At 37.3% G+C, this 16,666-nt stretch overlaps 1 protein-coding gene across 4 annotated transcripts in view; it reads right to left on the reverse strand.

Annotated features, from left to right (window-relative positions):
* Tep3 (Thioester-containing protein 3) overlaps positions 1 to 16,666 on the reverse strand; it is a 75,228-nt gene that overhangs the window by 24,232 nt on the left and 34,330 nt on the right. The window lies entirely within an intron of this gene.

Raw genomic sequence — 16,666 nt, forward strand, 5'->3', positions numbered from 1 at the left:
GTGGCATTGTATCCCCGCGAATGAACGAAATTTCCATAAATTATATCAAATTTTATATTAGCCACTCCAAAACAGCGTTGGGGTGAACCCGCCAATAATAAGATTGGTTCTCTTCACTAAAATGGGGAAAACCAAATAGGCAAGTATCAGTCAGCTGTGCCGACAGAGATATACCCTCAGCCTCGAACCTAATGAAATGAAGTAAACACAATACTTCTCACGTCTACAGGGTTTTTTTGAGTTTTTGGGCCATTTTCTCAGGATGTATGGATACGCCCCAAAAAATTGTACCGTTTATAATAGGGCCTCATACAAAACATGTTGCTAAAAATTTAAAAACAATCCCAGACGAGTCCATCAACTGCGCTCTTTCTAAACTTTGTGTGGGAGGTACCCGAAAGAGTGGCAGTAAGGAATAAAATGATATACAACGTTTGGACCAAATCGGCTTAGTTGGCGACGGCAAGTTTTTTTTTTTTTTGAGTTTTTGGGCCATTACCACAGGAAGTATGAACCCAGCAAACCAAAATCGGAAGAAGCATCAGAGTTCGGACCGAATTCGGTCCGAAAGTCGGATGAAACGTCCGAGTTCGGATCCGAATTCGGTCCGAACTCTGTCCGAAAGTCATATGGCGTGGTTGACGTGTTCTCTGACCGAAATTCGGATGAAAATCGGATGTTTTAGCCGACTTTCGGACCGAATTCGGTCCGAACTCTGATGAACTGTCGTATAAATTTCTGATTTATTTACCGACTATCGGACAGATATCGGTCCGAATTCGGAAGTAAAATTTTATGAAATTCGAAAGTGTTTGTCGACTTTCGGACCGAATTTGGTCCGAAGTCAGATGAAGTATCGTATGAACTTCTGATTTATTTACCAATATTCGACCAGAATTTGTTTCTATTATTAACAGATGTTGAAAATACACAGTTAATTCATGAAATATCCAAATCTTATAAAAGTTTATCTATTATAAACATATTAAAGGTTTTAATATCATCTTATGCTGTGTTAAACTTGGTGGAGAAACAAACTGTGGAGAACAACAAATTCGTCAACACGATCTGTGAAATATGTAAAACGATTGTTATTAATATATGAAAAAATACAAGTCTTCACATGCAAAAAAAATTTGATACACATAAAAGTGTTCAGAAACTTAAATTTGGTCATATACAAATATAAAACATATGACTTTCCACGGAATAGTGTTGAAAAGTAAACCAAATTTGTTCTCCGATACAGAAATTAAAACCCGAGCACTCAATTTTTCGTTCGAACTGCATCAACAATTACACTTTCTTTTCTCTCTGCTTATTTACACTTAATTTTGCCAAAGCAGCACAAGAGATTCCCTTCAGGGAGGGAGAGAGAGGACGGGAAAAGTTCGTCAGACTAGTCGGACAGAGTTCGGACCGAAGTCGGTCAGACGCGTCGGAAAAAACTTCCGACTTTGAGCAGACGCGTCGGACGTCCGACATTGTGTTTGCTGGGAACTTGCCCCCGAAAAAATGCGCCATCGTAACGAGGCCCGCAAGAAGAACTTTTGGAAAAAATTCCAAAACTATCCGAGATGAACTGTTAAACTGCTTTTTTCCCAATTTTTGTGTGGGAGCTACCCTAAGGACGGAACCGATATAGTCCATATTCAAACCTAATACATGACTGGATGAAATAATACGATGTGCAAAGTTTGGACCAATCAGAAATCCCCTGCGAGAGTTATCTTGAGCATTTGCCATTTTAGTTGGTGCAGTAAAGATTTCTTGGAGCTTTTGGCCATTATCTCAGGATGTATGAACTTGCCCCCGAAAAAATTTTGTGTGAGTGATACCCGAAGGAGTGGACCGATACAGTCCATATTCGAACCCGATCTATGCCTGAAAGTAATATTATCATATGCAAAGTGATGATCATCATTCGGTTACTCCATTCTAGAGTTATCGTGCGCACCATTGTAGCGAACAATTTTGAACTTTTATGGGGGAGGTACCGGAAGGAGTGGACCGGTATGGCCCATCTTGGAACTTAAACAAAGTTTGGGCAAAATATTACGAAGTGCAAAATTTGGTTCGAATCGGTTGATTCGTTAATGAGTTATCGTGCGCACCAGCTAGACAGACGGACGGACATGGCTAAATCGACTCCAAATTTTCTGAAACGAATTTCGTCCAAATATACTCGGGGTTTAAACCATTATGTCGATGAAGCACATTTTTGGTCGTATCAAAGTATATATACCCTCGTTAGCATAAATGCTAAGGTACAAGAATTTTATTTTGCCTATAAAAGAATTAAAGGAGCCTTGCCTATAAAAGACCTCAAGACGTTGACAATTCTTCTGTTTTCTTTAGAAGTCCTACAAACGATTTTATATTGTCTACTTAAGAAATGAAGAGAATTTGTATTGTCTATAGAAGACCTTAATAGAACTTCTATTGTTTTCTATTGTCCATAGAAGACCTCTAGAGATCTACTATTATATAAATAAGATCCAAATGAGCGTTCTGTTGTCTATAAAAGACCTCAAGAGGTCGTGTGTTGTCTATAGAAGACCTAAGGAGACTTTCTATTGTCTATAGAAGGCCTCAAGAGAACTTCTATTGGCTTTAAAACCTTAGGAGGACTTCTGTTGTATATTGAAGACATCAAGAGGTATTATGTTGTGATTAGAACACCTCATGAGTTCTTCTGCTGTATATAGAAGAAACCAATGCGTCGTATGCTGTATATAGAAAATCCCAATGTGTCTGCTGTTGTTTACAGAAGACCTCAAGTGGTTATCTGTTGTCCACAGAGGTCTTCTGTTCCTCATAGAAGACCCCAAGAAGACTTCTGTTGTCTAAAGGCGGATTAAAAAAGTTTTCTATTGTACTCGTATATAGGAAAACTCAAGACGATTTATATTGCCTAATGAAGACCTCTTGAGGCTTCCGTAATTTATAGACAACATAGAGAATTCTTCTGTTGTCTATAGAAGACTTTAAGAGGCTTTCTCTTGATCATAGAAGAACTCTTGATCACAGAAGACTTCTATAGAAGACCTCAAGAGGTTGTCTATAAATGACTTCAAGAGGTCTTCTCAAGAGATTTTCTGTTGAGGTCTTCTATAGAAGTCCTCCTGAGGACTTTTTCCATAGAAAACATTAAGAACTCTTCTGTAGCCTAGACCCCAATATGTCTTCTTTGGTCTATAAAACACCTCAATAATTCTTCTGTTGTCTATAAAAAACATCAAGAGTTTTTCTGTAGGCAATAGAAATAATCTTCAGGACTTCTATAGACAATGGAAGACCGCTTAAGTTCTTCTATGAAAAAGCAAACTTCAAGAGGACTTTTGTAGAAGACCTCAAGAAGTTGTCTACTGAAGACATCAAGAGGTCTTCTCTGATCTATAGAAGACTTCGATAGATCTTCTGTTGTGTACAGAAGACCCGAATATGTCTTCCGTTGTTATTAAAAATCATCAAATGGTTCTCTGTAGGCAATAGGAGCTTACTTTAAGTCTTCTATAGACAATTGAAGATCCCTTTAGGTCTTCTATGGAAAAAGTAGACCTCAAGAGGAATTCTATGGAAGATCTCAACAGGTCATATGTGGTCTATAGAAGACATCAAGGGGTCTTCTGTGGTGTAAACAAGACATCAAGAGGTCTTTTGTGGTCTTTAGAAGACATGAAGAGGTCTTCTGTGGTCTATAGAAGACAAAAATATGTGTTCTATTGACTACAGAAGATTTCAAGAGGGTTTCTCTTGTTTATAGAAGGACTTAAGAGCTCTTCTGTTTCTCACCGAAGACCTCAAGAATTCTTCGGTTGTCTATAGAATAATTAAATAAGTCTTCTATTGCCTACAGAATAACTAGAAGACCCGGATGAGACCAAGAGATCTTTTATTGTCTGTAGAAGATCTCAAGAGACCCATATAAGACCGCAATCTTCCGTTGTTTATCGAAGACCTCAACAGGTCCTCTTTTGTCTATAGAAGACCTCTAAAGTTCGTCTGTTTTCTATAGTTTTAGTTGAATGATTTCTTTCTGTCTATAGAAGACCCCAAGAGAAATGTTACCAATAAAAGACCTTTTGTTGTGGTCTATAGAAGACATCAAGGGGTCTTATGTGGTCTATAGAAGACCTAAATATGCTTTCTATTGTCTACAGAAGACTTCAAGATAACTTCTATTGCCTCTAGAAGGCCTCAAGAGGTCTTCTGTTGTCAATAGAAGACCGCAAGAAATTTTCTGTTTTTTACAGAAGACCTCAAGATGTTTTCCCTTGTTCATAGAAGGACTTAAGAGGTCTCAAGATGTTTTCCCTTGTTCATAGAAGGACTTAAGAGGTCTTCTGTTTCCACAGAAGATCTCAATAATCTTCTGCTATCTATAGAAAAATTAAATAAGTCTTCTATTGTCTACAGAAGAACTCCTCTGTTGCATATAGAAGACCCAAATGAGACCAAGAGATCCGTTATTGTCTATAGAAGACCTTAAGAGATCTTCTGTTGTCTATAGAAGACACCTAGAGCTATTCTGTTGTTCATATAAGATCAACGAGTATTCTCAAAATACCTCAAGGGATCTTGTGTTGTCTATAGAAGACCTCAAGAATTCTTCTGTTTTCTATAGATGAACTAGAGAGGTTTTTAATTTATTTTTTTTTGTTTTAATTGAATGAATTCTTTTGTCTATAGAAGACCTTCAGAGAACCTTAAGACGTTTTCTGTTGTTTATACAATGCATCAAGAGGTATTATGTTGTCCTTAAAAGACACCAAGATATATTCTGTTGTCTATAGAAGATATGAAGAGGGTTTCTGTTGTCCGTAGAAGTTCTTAAGAGGTCTTGTGTTCAAGAAGTCTTCTGCTGCCTATGGAAGAATTAAAGAAGTCTTCTATTGTCTATAAAAAAACACAAGATGACTTCTATTACTTATAGAAGGCCTCGAGAGGTCTTCTGTAGTCTATAGAAAACAATGAGAATTCTTTTGTTGTCTATAGAAGACCCCAAGTTCTCTTGTTTTCTATACGGAACCTGAAGAGGTCTTCTGTGGTCTGTAGATGTCATCAAAAAGTGTTATGTTGTCTGTAGAATTCCTCACGAGATTTTCTGTTGTTCATAGAATGCAAAAGAGGTCTTCTATTGCCCGTAGAAGGCCTAAAAATATTTTCTGTTGTCTTTGCAAGACCTCATGAGGTCTTGCGTTGTCTATAAATGAAAGGAATTATATTGTCTGTAGAAGAACTCAGGAAGTCCTCTGGTGTCTATGAAAGGCCCAAGTTTTAATTTAAAAGTCTGCCAGGTCCCCAAAAAGCCATAAACAGCATGGAATTCGTACTTAAGTCATCGCTGAAATAAAAGGTAAGAGGCTGCCAACTTCAATTTTGGCTTCACACATATTTATTCCCTTGATATGTTAAGAAAGCCAGCAGCTTATGTGCTGCCGCATAAAGTAGCAGGGAAAATATGTGAGAATACGATGAACTTAAGGTAATGTATCCAGCACGGAAGAATTTCCTTGATTTGCTGTTTTTTTATTGCTTACATTTCCATTTGACAACATCGTGGTGCAGTGGTAAGCACGCCCGAATTGCACTCAGAAGGTATGCGTTTGAATCCCCGATCAGAACATCAAAATTTTCGGCGATGACAAATCACCTCTATGTAATCCTAGCTTACATTTCCTGAGTATTTCAGCCATGAAAAACTTCTGTTCTCGCTTTTTCCTGGTCAAAACTCTGTAACTTTTGAACGGATAGATATTTGTTCGACAGATAACGTAATCAGCTTTCCGATGCATTAAAAACATTCGAATTCGGTCTAGAAGTTGCAAAGGAATTCAAGGTCAAAGTTAAAAATTTGAGTTTTTTTCATATTTTGCATCAAAATATGAGTGTTTTTGAGTTAAAAAAAGGTCAAACACCAATAAATATACAACAAAAATACAACAAGTAAAAAAGTATCAGTCAGCTTTGCTGACAGAGATATACCCTCAGCCTGTGTATATTGAGAACAATTTTTCCCAAAAAAAACGTATGTCTTTAGGGGGTTTTAAAAATTTTGGATGTATGAACCGACAAAAATGTTGATTAGGATTAAATATCAAAAGTTTTGCGGAGGAGATACTTAAAGAAATGGATCGACATTGACCATTATGGAAGTGGATCTCCAGCCACTACATATGGTGCCATAGGGGGTTTTTACACCCTTCGGGCTGTTTGCTCAAGAAGTATGGACTTGCCCTGAAAAAAATTTTACCATAGTAATTGAGGCAGCGAATGCAAGTTGCTTCAACAAAAATCAAAGTGATTCGATTGGAGGTCTTAAAGTGAACTTATCCAAAATTTTGTGTGGGAAGTGCCGGATGGAGTGGACAAATATAGTCCGTATTTAAACCTGATCTATATCTGGTAGATATATTAGGATGTGTAAGGTATGGACCAATTCGGTCACTCCCTTCAAGAGTTACCGTACGAACAATTTTTCCGAAAATTTTTGAACTTTTGTGGGGGAGGTACCTGAAGGAGAGGACCGATATGGCCTATCTTCGAACCTTAACTATGTTTGGACAAAATATTACTAAGGCCAAATTTTGGACCGAATCGGCACATCCGTTCGAGAGTTATCTTACGCTCCAACCACCTCACACTGTGTCATAAGGGTTTTTTTTGCAACTTTGGGGCTATTTTCTCAGGAAGTGTGGACTTGCCCCTGATGAAACTTGTACCGTCGTATGGAGGGCAGTGAATACAAGTTTATAAAACAAAAATCAAAGCGATTCGAGAGCAGGTCCTAAACTGAACTTATCCCAAATTTTGTGTGGGAGGTACCTGAAGGAGTGGACCGATTGAGTTCATATTAGAAATTCATCTAAGTCCGGGAGACATTTCACGATTTGCAAAGTATGGACTAAATCGGTTACTCCCTTCAAGAGTTATCGTACATACAAATTTTCCGAACATTTTCGAACTTTTGTGGGGGAGGTACCGGAAGGAGTGGACCGATATAACCCATCTTCGAACTTAAACTATGTTTGGACAAAATATTACGAAAGCCAAATTTTGGATCGAATCGATTAATCCGTTCGAGAGTTATCGTGCGCTCCAGCCAGCCAGACAGACAGACGGACGGACATTGCTCAATCGACTCCAAATTGTCTGAAACACATTTCGTCCAAACATACTTGGGGTCTAAAACCATTATTTCGATAAGGCACATTTTGTCCGTATGAAAGTGTATATGAGGAAAAGTCAAAATTTTTTAGTTTCCATGAAGCCAAGGTTTGCACTATTATAATACGCGAACTATTGTAGTTTACCAGTAACTATGACTATTGCTGGATTAATTTAGATGTTTTTGTACAAAGCTCAAAAATTTAGCAAAAAAATTTAATTTACGTGGTAGTTACGACCGCGTAAAGGAAAAATCATAGGTAAAAACACGTTGAAGCCAAACTGTTTTTTTACATTGCTATTCGATTTCTGATTAAACCATTCAAATGACGGACATCTGTCCAAAGCAAAAGTAGGAGAATACAAAATGAAGATTACACTTCTAATGTATCACTTTTCAAAATTTCCACTGCATCCACCTTTTATGCATGCTGACATTTTGAAGCCGGATTTCAGGTGTTTTTTGTATTTTTTATGTAACTGGGACGCGCATTCGGATATTTCGAAAAACCAACAATAGGATTAAAGAACTCGCGATTTCGCATAATCTGATATGTATATTGAGTATGTAGCCCACACAGCAGCAGAGTAATCTACTGCCAAAGGCCAAAATTTAGTGCGATATTTTTTCTAAAAAACCTATTTTTTGGGGACAGTATTTACAATATCGTTTTGAGTGTGCTGGTACCCCGCGATATTTTAGTTTTTCGACGATCCGGATCATATGAATCACAGATCGTAGAAATCAATCTACTAGAACGGCGGAAATGGCTACTGCAAAAATTGAAAATTTTTCGAAAAATGTTTTTCAAAATATCGCTGACTAATTCGCGTTTTATGTGGATCGTTTCCATTTCAATGAAGAAACTGAATCATCACTCGCGTTTGTGCGAAAACATCGGTTTAAAAAATTTAGTGGCATGGGAGCTGTATCCGATTTATCCAAAAAATACTGTGTGATGCTACATCCACGGTTCTTGATGGATTTTATTGAAATATGTTTAGATCGATGTATTTTTTCACGGTTGATAGTGAAATCGGATGCGCATAAAAAGTGTATGCACTTTGTGCAAATTATGAGCATTATACAGTTTTTGGCACACTAAACTGTAGACGATGCTACATCGCAGCCGCCAAAGTAAATCTTGTTAAAAGTATACAAACGAAAAGAAAACAATTCCTTGTATCTGGAAGCGGCATGCGCATCAACTGATTTTGAGGATTTCGCTATTTTCACGCATTTCAAAATGTATATTACCTGATACAGTTTTCCTTCAAAATTATTCCCTATTAAAGGGAACCCATCATTTATTTGAAGGTCTTCCATATCTTCCGCAAGGTGTTAGCGTGTGTACTGAAGTGATTACAATAATAAATGTGCCTTTTCGCGTGAATTTTACCTAAAATAGATAAAGAACTCCAACCTATTTTTCCTATATTTTCTTCAACTATTTCATAAAATAAGCTTGAAAAATATTTTTTTCTTTTTTGAATTTGCTCAATATAATTTTTGTTTTTGCTATAATATGCGAACCGCTAAATAGATTTGTAAAGTTTTGGTTTCATTTGAATACTCGTGATGTTTACATTACGCACATATTTTTAAAATATTTTTAGGATGCATAAACAGCTTGAATTCTATTAAAACATATTGCAAACTACAATTTTTTTTAATTCTTTCTTATTTTCCGCGAAAATTTACAAAATTTTTACTAATGTTATAGCACCTCAGTAATCATATAGTACGTAGGAAGCCATTAGTTAACAGTTTTTCTCAATAAAATGAGTAGTGATTTTTAAAGATTTTTTTCTTATTATCAGAATTGAAACCGCCATAACTTTTGCGCGCAATAACCGAAATTAGTATCTCGAACAGATTTGAGATTGGGAATTTTTTCTCAAGCCGTGTACCAAAAATCATTCATGAAGCTTTAAAAAAATTTTTTAATTTTTTTTCGATAGAAAACTAAAAAATTTTGTCTTTTCTTCATATACCCTCTTTAGCATAAATGCTGAGGGTATAACAAAGACGACAGTCTCGGTCATCATTCTTTGAAAACGGAACTTTGTTCCAAGCTTTTTCCTAAAAGTTCTAGTCCACTAAAATTAGAATTTCACTAAAATTTAGTACCAGAGGAAAAATAAAATAGCTCAAAAGGACAAATAAATTAGCGAGTGTAAACGCTACGGTTATTTATTGAAATGGATCTTAAAGACAACAATGTTATCTACCTAACGGAAAACAATGAATACAATATCTGTTATAGTTTCCTAAAAATTGCTATTTTCTTCTTCAGAAATTTTAAAAAATATTGTGTTTTTCAAAATTGCGAAAAATTTTCGTCTTTAGGAGAAAATTTCCAATATTTTGACCTCATTTTTGGTTTCCTTAGTTTTAATATGTCAACTATCGAATCCTATTTAGAAATTAACAATCGTTCGGTGACGACAAAAATTTGGGTTTAGGCATCGAAAATCGATTTCTGAACCACTGTGCGCCGTTCAGATTCAGCGATAAAAAATAGGTGCCATATAATTGAGCTAATATGAATCGGCGTACACTCATTGATGAGAGAAGTCTTCCTTGCCCACTCTGAGATGTTGTGGGAAAATATCACCATTACCTCACTCCAACCTACTTGACTAAATAAATATATTTTTCACCCAACAATTGTATGGCTACATACAGAACCACCTCGTCACCCGACTGACGAAGAAAAATTTAAATTCATTTTCAAACATAAACATAACGACGATCTCAAACTAGAACGCAAAGTAGAATCCATTACGATTATGATTTATGGTCAGGTGGCTGGCTGCCTGTTGAATTAATGTTATTTCAACTCGAAAAAATGTTTTTGTTTCTTTTCGCTTAATAATTTTTAATTATGAAAGTTTTTTGTTATCTTTTCAATGAACCCAAAAAAGAAACACTAAAAGGAAAATAAAAAATAACTTTCATTTAAGCATTCTGCACGGTCATCAACTAGGCTTGCTTAGCGGTCTATGCTCCCTAGGGGTTAAATGTCAACTTAACTGTGCTAAACATTCCGATGTAGTGTTTCATGGATTTTCAGGTACTTTGTAGGTTTATTTTACACCGAAAATAAAAGTGTTTGTGGTGCGTACTTAAAGAACAAATAAATGGTGGCTGTCTTTTTATGTCTTGATTTACAGAAAGACCTCATTTACCACGGTAGTCGTATTTTTCAGTAATGAATCAATTTATTTCTCATTGGAGTTTTGAAACCCATGACATACAAGATGGCACAGACAGTAGTTTTTTTATTAATTTCACTTCTGATCTTGACATACCGAAAATATAGTTAGTTACGGAAAAAAGGCCTTGATACATAAGATGCTGGCTATCTTGCTTAGGTCATTTCTAGTAAATGACTAAAAAGACTAAAAGGGTAACCTAGTTCGAATTTGGTTTGGCCTTTCTTTATACTTTTATCAGAAATTACATAAGCAAGAATGACATGCTGCTCATGTGCCGAGGACTTTAGAGTTAACCAGTTCTCATTTATGGAGTAACATCTGTCTAGAACCCAGTTTCTGGACTCCAGGGTAACATGCGTCTATTGCGCTTTTTAATATTGTAAAAGCATTGTTAAAGTTGTATTATTAAATGTTTATGGCTAAGAGCATGTTTTATGACATGCTGCTGTAAAGGTTATTGTTAGCTAGGTAACAACTCGTCGAGTGTTTGTTGTACACTGTTGTGGTATTATTTTCTTTGTTTACTTTTTGTTACTCCGCTTAATAAGTTTCCAATTAGGCGGTAGTTGGTGTCCAGTGGTGGTGTTGGTTGGTTGGTTTATTGGCGGTGGTCTTACTATTTTAAGAAATGTTGTTTCTTTTTTTCTTATTGCTATTGTTGTTGTTGTACTTTTACCAATTATGGTGTTTATAAATGAAGTGGTTTTTAATGGAAAAGACACACTGACATTATTCATATTCCGCTCTGCAGCTGTATGGCAAAAGTTCCCATAGTTCCCCTATTTGGCTGTGTGTTTGTGATCCGATTATGCAATTGTTGGCATGTCATCATTTCCTTAGTGTATAATTTTTCTTTTGGCAATCTTATACATAAACATGTTGTATAGATAAATTTTGAGTTTTTTTTGTTTTAATTTGGTGGGAGTCAATGTCGGCCAATGACCATATTGGCATGGAATTGTTTGTGTAGGTCGTTTGTATGCAGATATATTTTATAAGTTGCCAATTATAATGATGATGGTGATGACGTCATTTTGTAGAAATAATGTTTTGAAAAATCGTTAACATTCCACAGTTTTGGACAAATGTTGCTATTTAACAAGTAAACAAGTATCAGTCGTCTTTGTTGACAGAGATATACCCTCAGCCTATGTGAATTGAAACATTCATCTACGGACAGATCGCATGTATTTAGTGTCTTTTCAGAATTTTTGGCCCTTTTTCCACATTTGAACTTGCCGACAAAAATGTGGATTAGGATTAAAGTTCAAAAATGTTGCTGAGGAGGTGCTTAAAAGAATGGATCGACATAGTCCATTATGGAAGTGGATCTTATTTGGGGAGTCATATCTTTTCGATAGATATCGCGCCCATGAAATGACTAGTTCAGTGGATCAGTATGCCAGGAAGCATGGACTTGTCCACAGATAGCATAATATCGCTGTAAACAGGGCCACAAAAGTTTAACATTTGTGTCTAAGTGTATACCGATACATTTCCAAAGGATCTTCGAACAGATCCTAAACTACACTTAGACACAAATGTTGATCTTTTGGGGGGAGGTATCCTAAGGAGAGGACCATATGGGCCATTTTAGAAGTTAAACTAAATTTGGACAAAATATTAAGAGATCCAAAGTTGAATTAAAGTTCAGGGGATCAGTATGCCAGGAAGCATGGACTTGTCCACAGATAGCATAATATCGCTGTAAACAGGGCCACAAAAGTTCAACATCTATGTCTAAGTGTATACCGATACATTTCCAAAGGATCTTCGAACGGACCCTTAACTACACTTAGACACAAATGTTGATCTTTTGAGGGGGAGGTACCCTAAGTAGAGGACCAATATGGGCCATTTTAAAAGTTAAACTAAATTTGGACAAAATATTAAGAGATCCAAAGTTGTATTAAAGTGGTTGGCCCGTTCAAGAGATATCGTGCATAACATTTTAGTGACATATTTTAAATATTGGGGGGAAGTACCGGAATTTGTGGACCGGTATTGCCCATCTTCGTACTGAAACTAAGTTTGGACAAAATATGACGATAGCCAAATTTTTAAACGAAATCGGTTGATCAGTTCGAGAGTTATCGTTCTCTCCAGCCACTACATATGGTGCCATACGGATTTTTTACACCGTTCGGGCTGTTTTCTCAAGAAGTATGGACTTGTCCATGAAAAAACTTTTACCGTCGTAATTAGGGCAGCGAGCAGGTCTTAAAGTGAATTTATCCGAAACTTTTTGTGTGGGAGAAACCAGAAGGAGTGGACAAATATAGTTCATATTCGAACCTGATCTATATCTGGTAGATATATTAGGATGTGTAAAGTATGTACCAAATCGGTCACTCTCTTGAAGAAATGCACTATACCTCCGAACATTTATGAACTTTTATGGTGGAGGTACCTGAAGGAGAGAAACGATACGGCTTATTTTCGAACTTAAAATAAGTTTGGACAAAATATTACGAAGGCCAAATTTTGGACCGAATCGGCAGATCCGCTCGAGAGCTATCTTGCGCTCCAACCACTACACACGGTGTCAGAGGAGTTTTTTTGCACCTTTCAAACTATTTCCTCAAGAAGTATGGACTTACCCTTGATGAAACTTGTACCGTCGTATGAAGGACAGTGAATACAAGTTGTTACAACAAAAATCAAAGCGATTCGATAGCAGGTCCTAAACTGAACTATTCCGAAATGAACCGATTGAGTCCATATTAGAACTTCACCTCAGTCTGGTAGAAATTTTACGATATGCAAAGTATGGACCAAATCGGTTACTCCCTTCAAGAGTTACCGTGCGCACAAATTTTCCGAACATTTTCGAACTTTTGTGAGATGTGGACCTATATCGACATATCCCTGGTGAAAAGTTTTAACGACAAAGACTAAATATCAGTATTTGAGCCATTTCGGTGGGATATTGAGGTCACAAGCTTCAAAATACCGAAAATCAGAAGGTACCCTTCTAGGGGGCTATATGAAAACACGAGCCTATACTGATAATTGTCTCTGTCTCTGGAATGTTTTATACCCCTATCGAAGACTAAATACCAAATTTCAGTCATTTCGGTTGAATAATGTGGAACATTTTATACCCCCATTGAATATTAATACCATATTTTATCCATTTAGGTTTTATAATGGAGCTTAAAACTTCAAAATACCGAAAATCGGGAGGAACCATTCTATGGGGGCTATATGAAGACGTGGACCTACACCGACAAATTTTTGGTGGTATGTTTAATACCACCAAAGAAAACTAAAAACCAAATTTCAGCCTTTTGGGAGGGATTTTGAAGCCACACCTTCAAAATACCGAACATCGGGAGGTACCGGTCTTTGTGGGCTATATCAAAACGTGGACCGATATAGCCCATTGTCAATACCAAACATTCTAGGAGTAATATAAACTTCTGTACCAGTTTATAAAGCTCTCCCTTAAATATTGCGAGCTGTATCTTGATTTCAACAGACGGACGGACATAGTTATATAGTCTTGGAATTGTATGATGTATGCTGTAAGGACTTTTGAGCACCAATTCCACTACGGCCGGTTCTATTGGCCTCACCAATATTGTGTGGTTGTTTTCGTACATTTTTTCACCATGGGATAGAGAAGTACCCTGGGCCATTGATCTGTTCCGTTTGCCAGATCCGCATCCACCATATGTTAACATCGGTGAGATGTAATGGATGTATGGAACCGGTGCACTTTACAGGCTGCTCAGGTCTTAGTCGACTCCAGGACTACTGCGATATGAGTAATGTTGCTGCTTGCTGCGCCAGATCATCTCCCAGCGTGCCTTCAACTTCGCCTTTGGAATACGAGATACTCACGCAATCTCCCCAACATACAATAAACTCAGCATCTAACACCTCAGGTTGTTGTTCAGTGCCCAGAGAATGCATCATTCCTGCAATTCAATTGCAACAGTCTCCGCAACAAAGTCAAAGAAATCGTAGACTTTATGAATCGGAGGAACATCAATGTCGCCGCTATCCAGGAAACAAAACTCTCTGTCACCTGTAGTTTCCAACATGGTTTGGTTACAGCGGTTTGCGAAAGGACCGTACAAGAAGCGGAGGAGGATCACCATTGTGGCACTCGGTCTGATAAATGACGCTTTTTGGCAACCCGTTATTTCTTTGGCTCAGACCATCTTCTGAACATCATCTTCGTAAACAGACCACCAGACTTCATAACCTCTGACCGCCGTATTTTTCTGAACATTGGAAAAGCAATGGTTCAGGGTATTTACCAATCACCGATTCAGAAAGCTATCCATTTCCTCAGATATTCGTCCAAGAATTTCCATCAATGTTTTAGTATGTCTGTATGTATGGGTGAATAAAACAACCACATGATGTTTATCGTTTGTTGTTATTCATGTACACTGTAAGTGAGAGGGCGAAGCAAATGCAAAAACAACTCAGTGGGCGCCCTCACTATACTACTTTGCAAAGAAGCCCGTCTCTGATCTAGAGAGAGGGAGAGAGAGAGGTCTAAAGGTATAAACGAGAACCTCTAGATAAACGAGCCTATGAGGCAGGCTTGATTAGCATTCACACTGAGGCAGTTGTGCAGGCAGGTAAAGTGTAAATACCGTATTTGGGGATCAGCCCCATCCATCCATAATCTCGTTTTAGATTATTTAAGATCCGGGGAATGTAGCCGCCTCAATTCATATTGAACTCGAATTGATGGCGCATGCCCTGCATCTGGATTCGAACCGCACAACACGCTGCCTTTGTTTAGCTGACCAGCTAACCTCACTCAACTTTCTCCCGATTCTTTGTGGACGCAGCCAGTTTAGGTTGCAAAATTTTTAAATCTGGACGCGGAGGAACCCCAACCAGATAACTCAATAAAATATACGAAGGAACATATTTGCTTTGCTACAACAACAACAACTGGTAAAGACTAAGAATTCAGTATCTGATTAGGCCGAGAATGTACAACTTATTTTTCTACCTGCTCCATTAAAGTTCTAAAATTTCGCTCAAGTTCAATGTCTGTTCAAGGATCGATTTGACATTTTCACGAAAGAAAGTCCCTGTGGTCCTGATTACAACTATATATTTTACGTGGGCAAATCCATGAATCCTAAAATCGTTGGTGGGCATAATAACCATCGAATGGAGTGACCGACATTGTCCCACATTTGGACAATCGTAATATTTTTCTCAAACTTAAAATAAGTTCGAATGTGGACTATATCGGAAAACTCCTTTGAGTATCTTCTGCACAAAGGTTCGAAATTTTCGTTTAAGTACATTTTAAGGGTTGTTCATAGGTGGTTCATTGGAATTTTAACCGAAGGTAGCCCTTGTATTCCGGTTTACAGCGATAGAATTTTTGTGGGCAAGTTCATACATTCTGACATTAGGTCCTACAAAAAATTCTGCGGTGGCCAACTAAAATCGGAGGTGGGCACGATAGCAATCGAACGAAATTAGTCTAACTTAGATCAAATTACAAGATAGGCTAAATTGGTCCATTACTTCAGATACCTCTTCCACGCTTTGCGCTTTAGTATAGTTCAAGGCGTTTTTTCAAATGGTTTTGAAATTACGCCCCCACCCTTGCAACGTCGGTGTCATTGGCTACCAATATTGTACCAGACGCTTGGAAAGTAGGCAGGGTAGGGTCCTGCTACTAAAGCCAAGGATGCCAGAGAGGCGCATCGTATAGCCAATTACCCTTATATTAGCAGTAGCGAAAATGGCACTTACTCCCCTCTGGACGAAAAGCAGTTCCCCAGTTTCAACACGACTTCTGAAAAATGCACAGCACTGCAACATATGATGACATTTTTAATCCTCCATCTGAGGAGTACTGAAATACCCGTCGCACTGGAATTACTATGCGGTGCTAGTGTAGTATGCAAACAATCTAAGAATGGAGTTTGGAAAAGAAGGAACTATTGGAAATAAATTAAATTATACACGAAGTTGCATATTTGGTACGAAAGCAACGGAGTTATAACGATTTTAAGATATTTAGTTCTGCTAGTGGAGTATCCAGAGGTCAATATACATACATACTTACACACTCTCAAACCAAAACCTTCTAATACTCAATTTCGAACAATAACCTCTATTTTCAACACATCAATTCATTTGCATCTCAATTCAAGTGATGCCCCGGTACAATGGCAAATCGTGATATTCCATTGTACCGCTTGTTGTTCCTTCCACTTCATTTGTGCGGTAATATGGTAATCTGTCTAATCTCAAGCTCTTGAAAATTACACATTGAAAGATA

The sequence above is a fragment of the Musca autumnalis genome, unplaced genomic scaffold, assembly GCF_047663935.1.
Source record: "Musca autumnalis isolate F117 unplaced genomic scaffold, ASM4766393v1 scaffold_2, whole genome shotgun sequence".
Taxonomy (NCBI): domain Eukaryota; kingdom Metazoa; phylum Arthropoda; class Insecta; order Diptera; family Muscidae; genus Musca; species Musca autumnalis.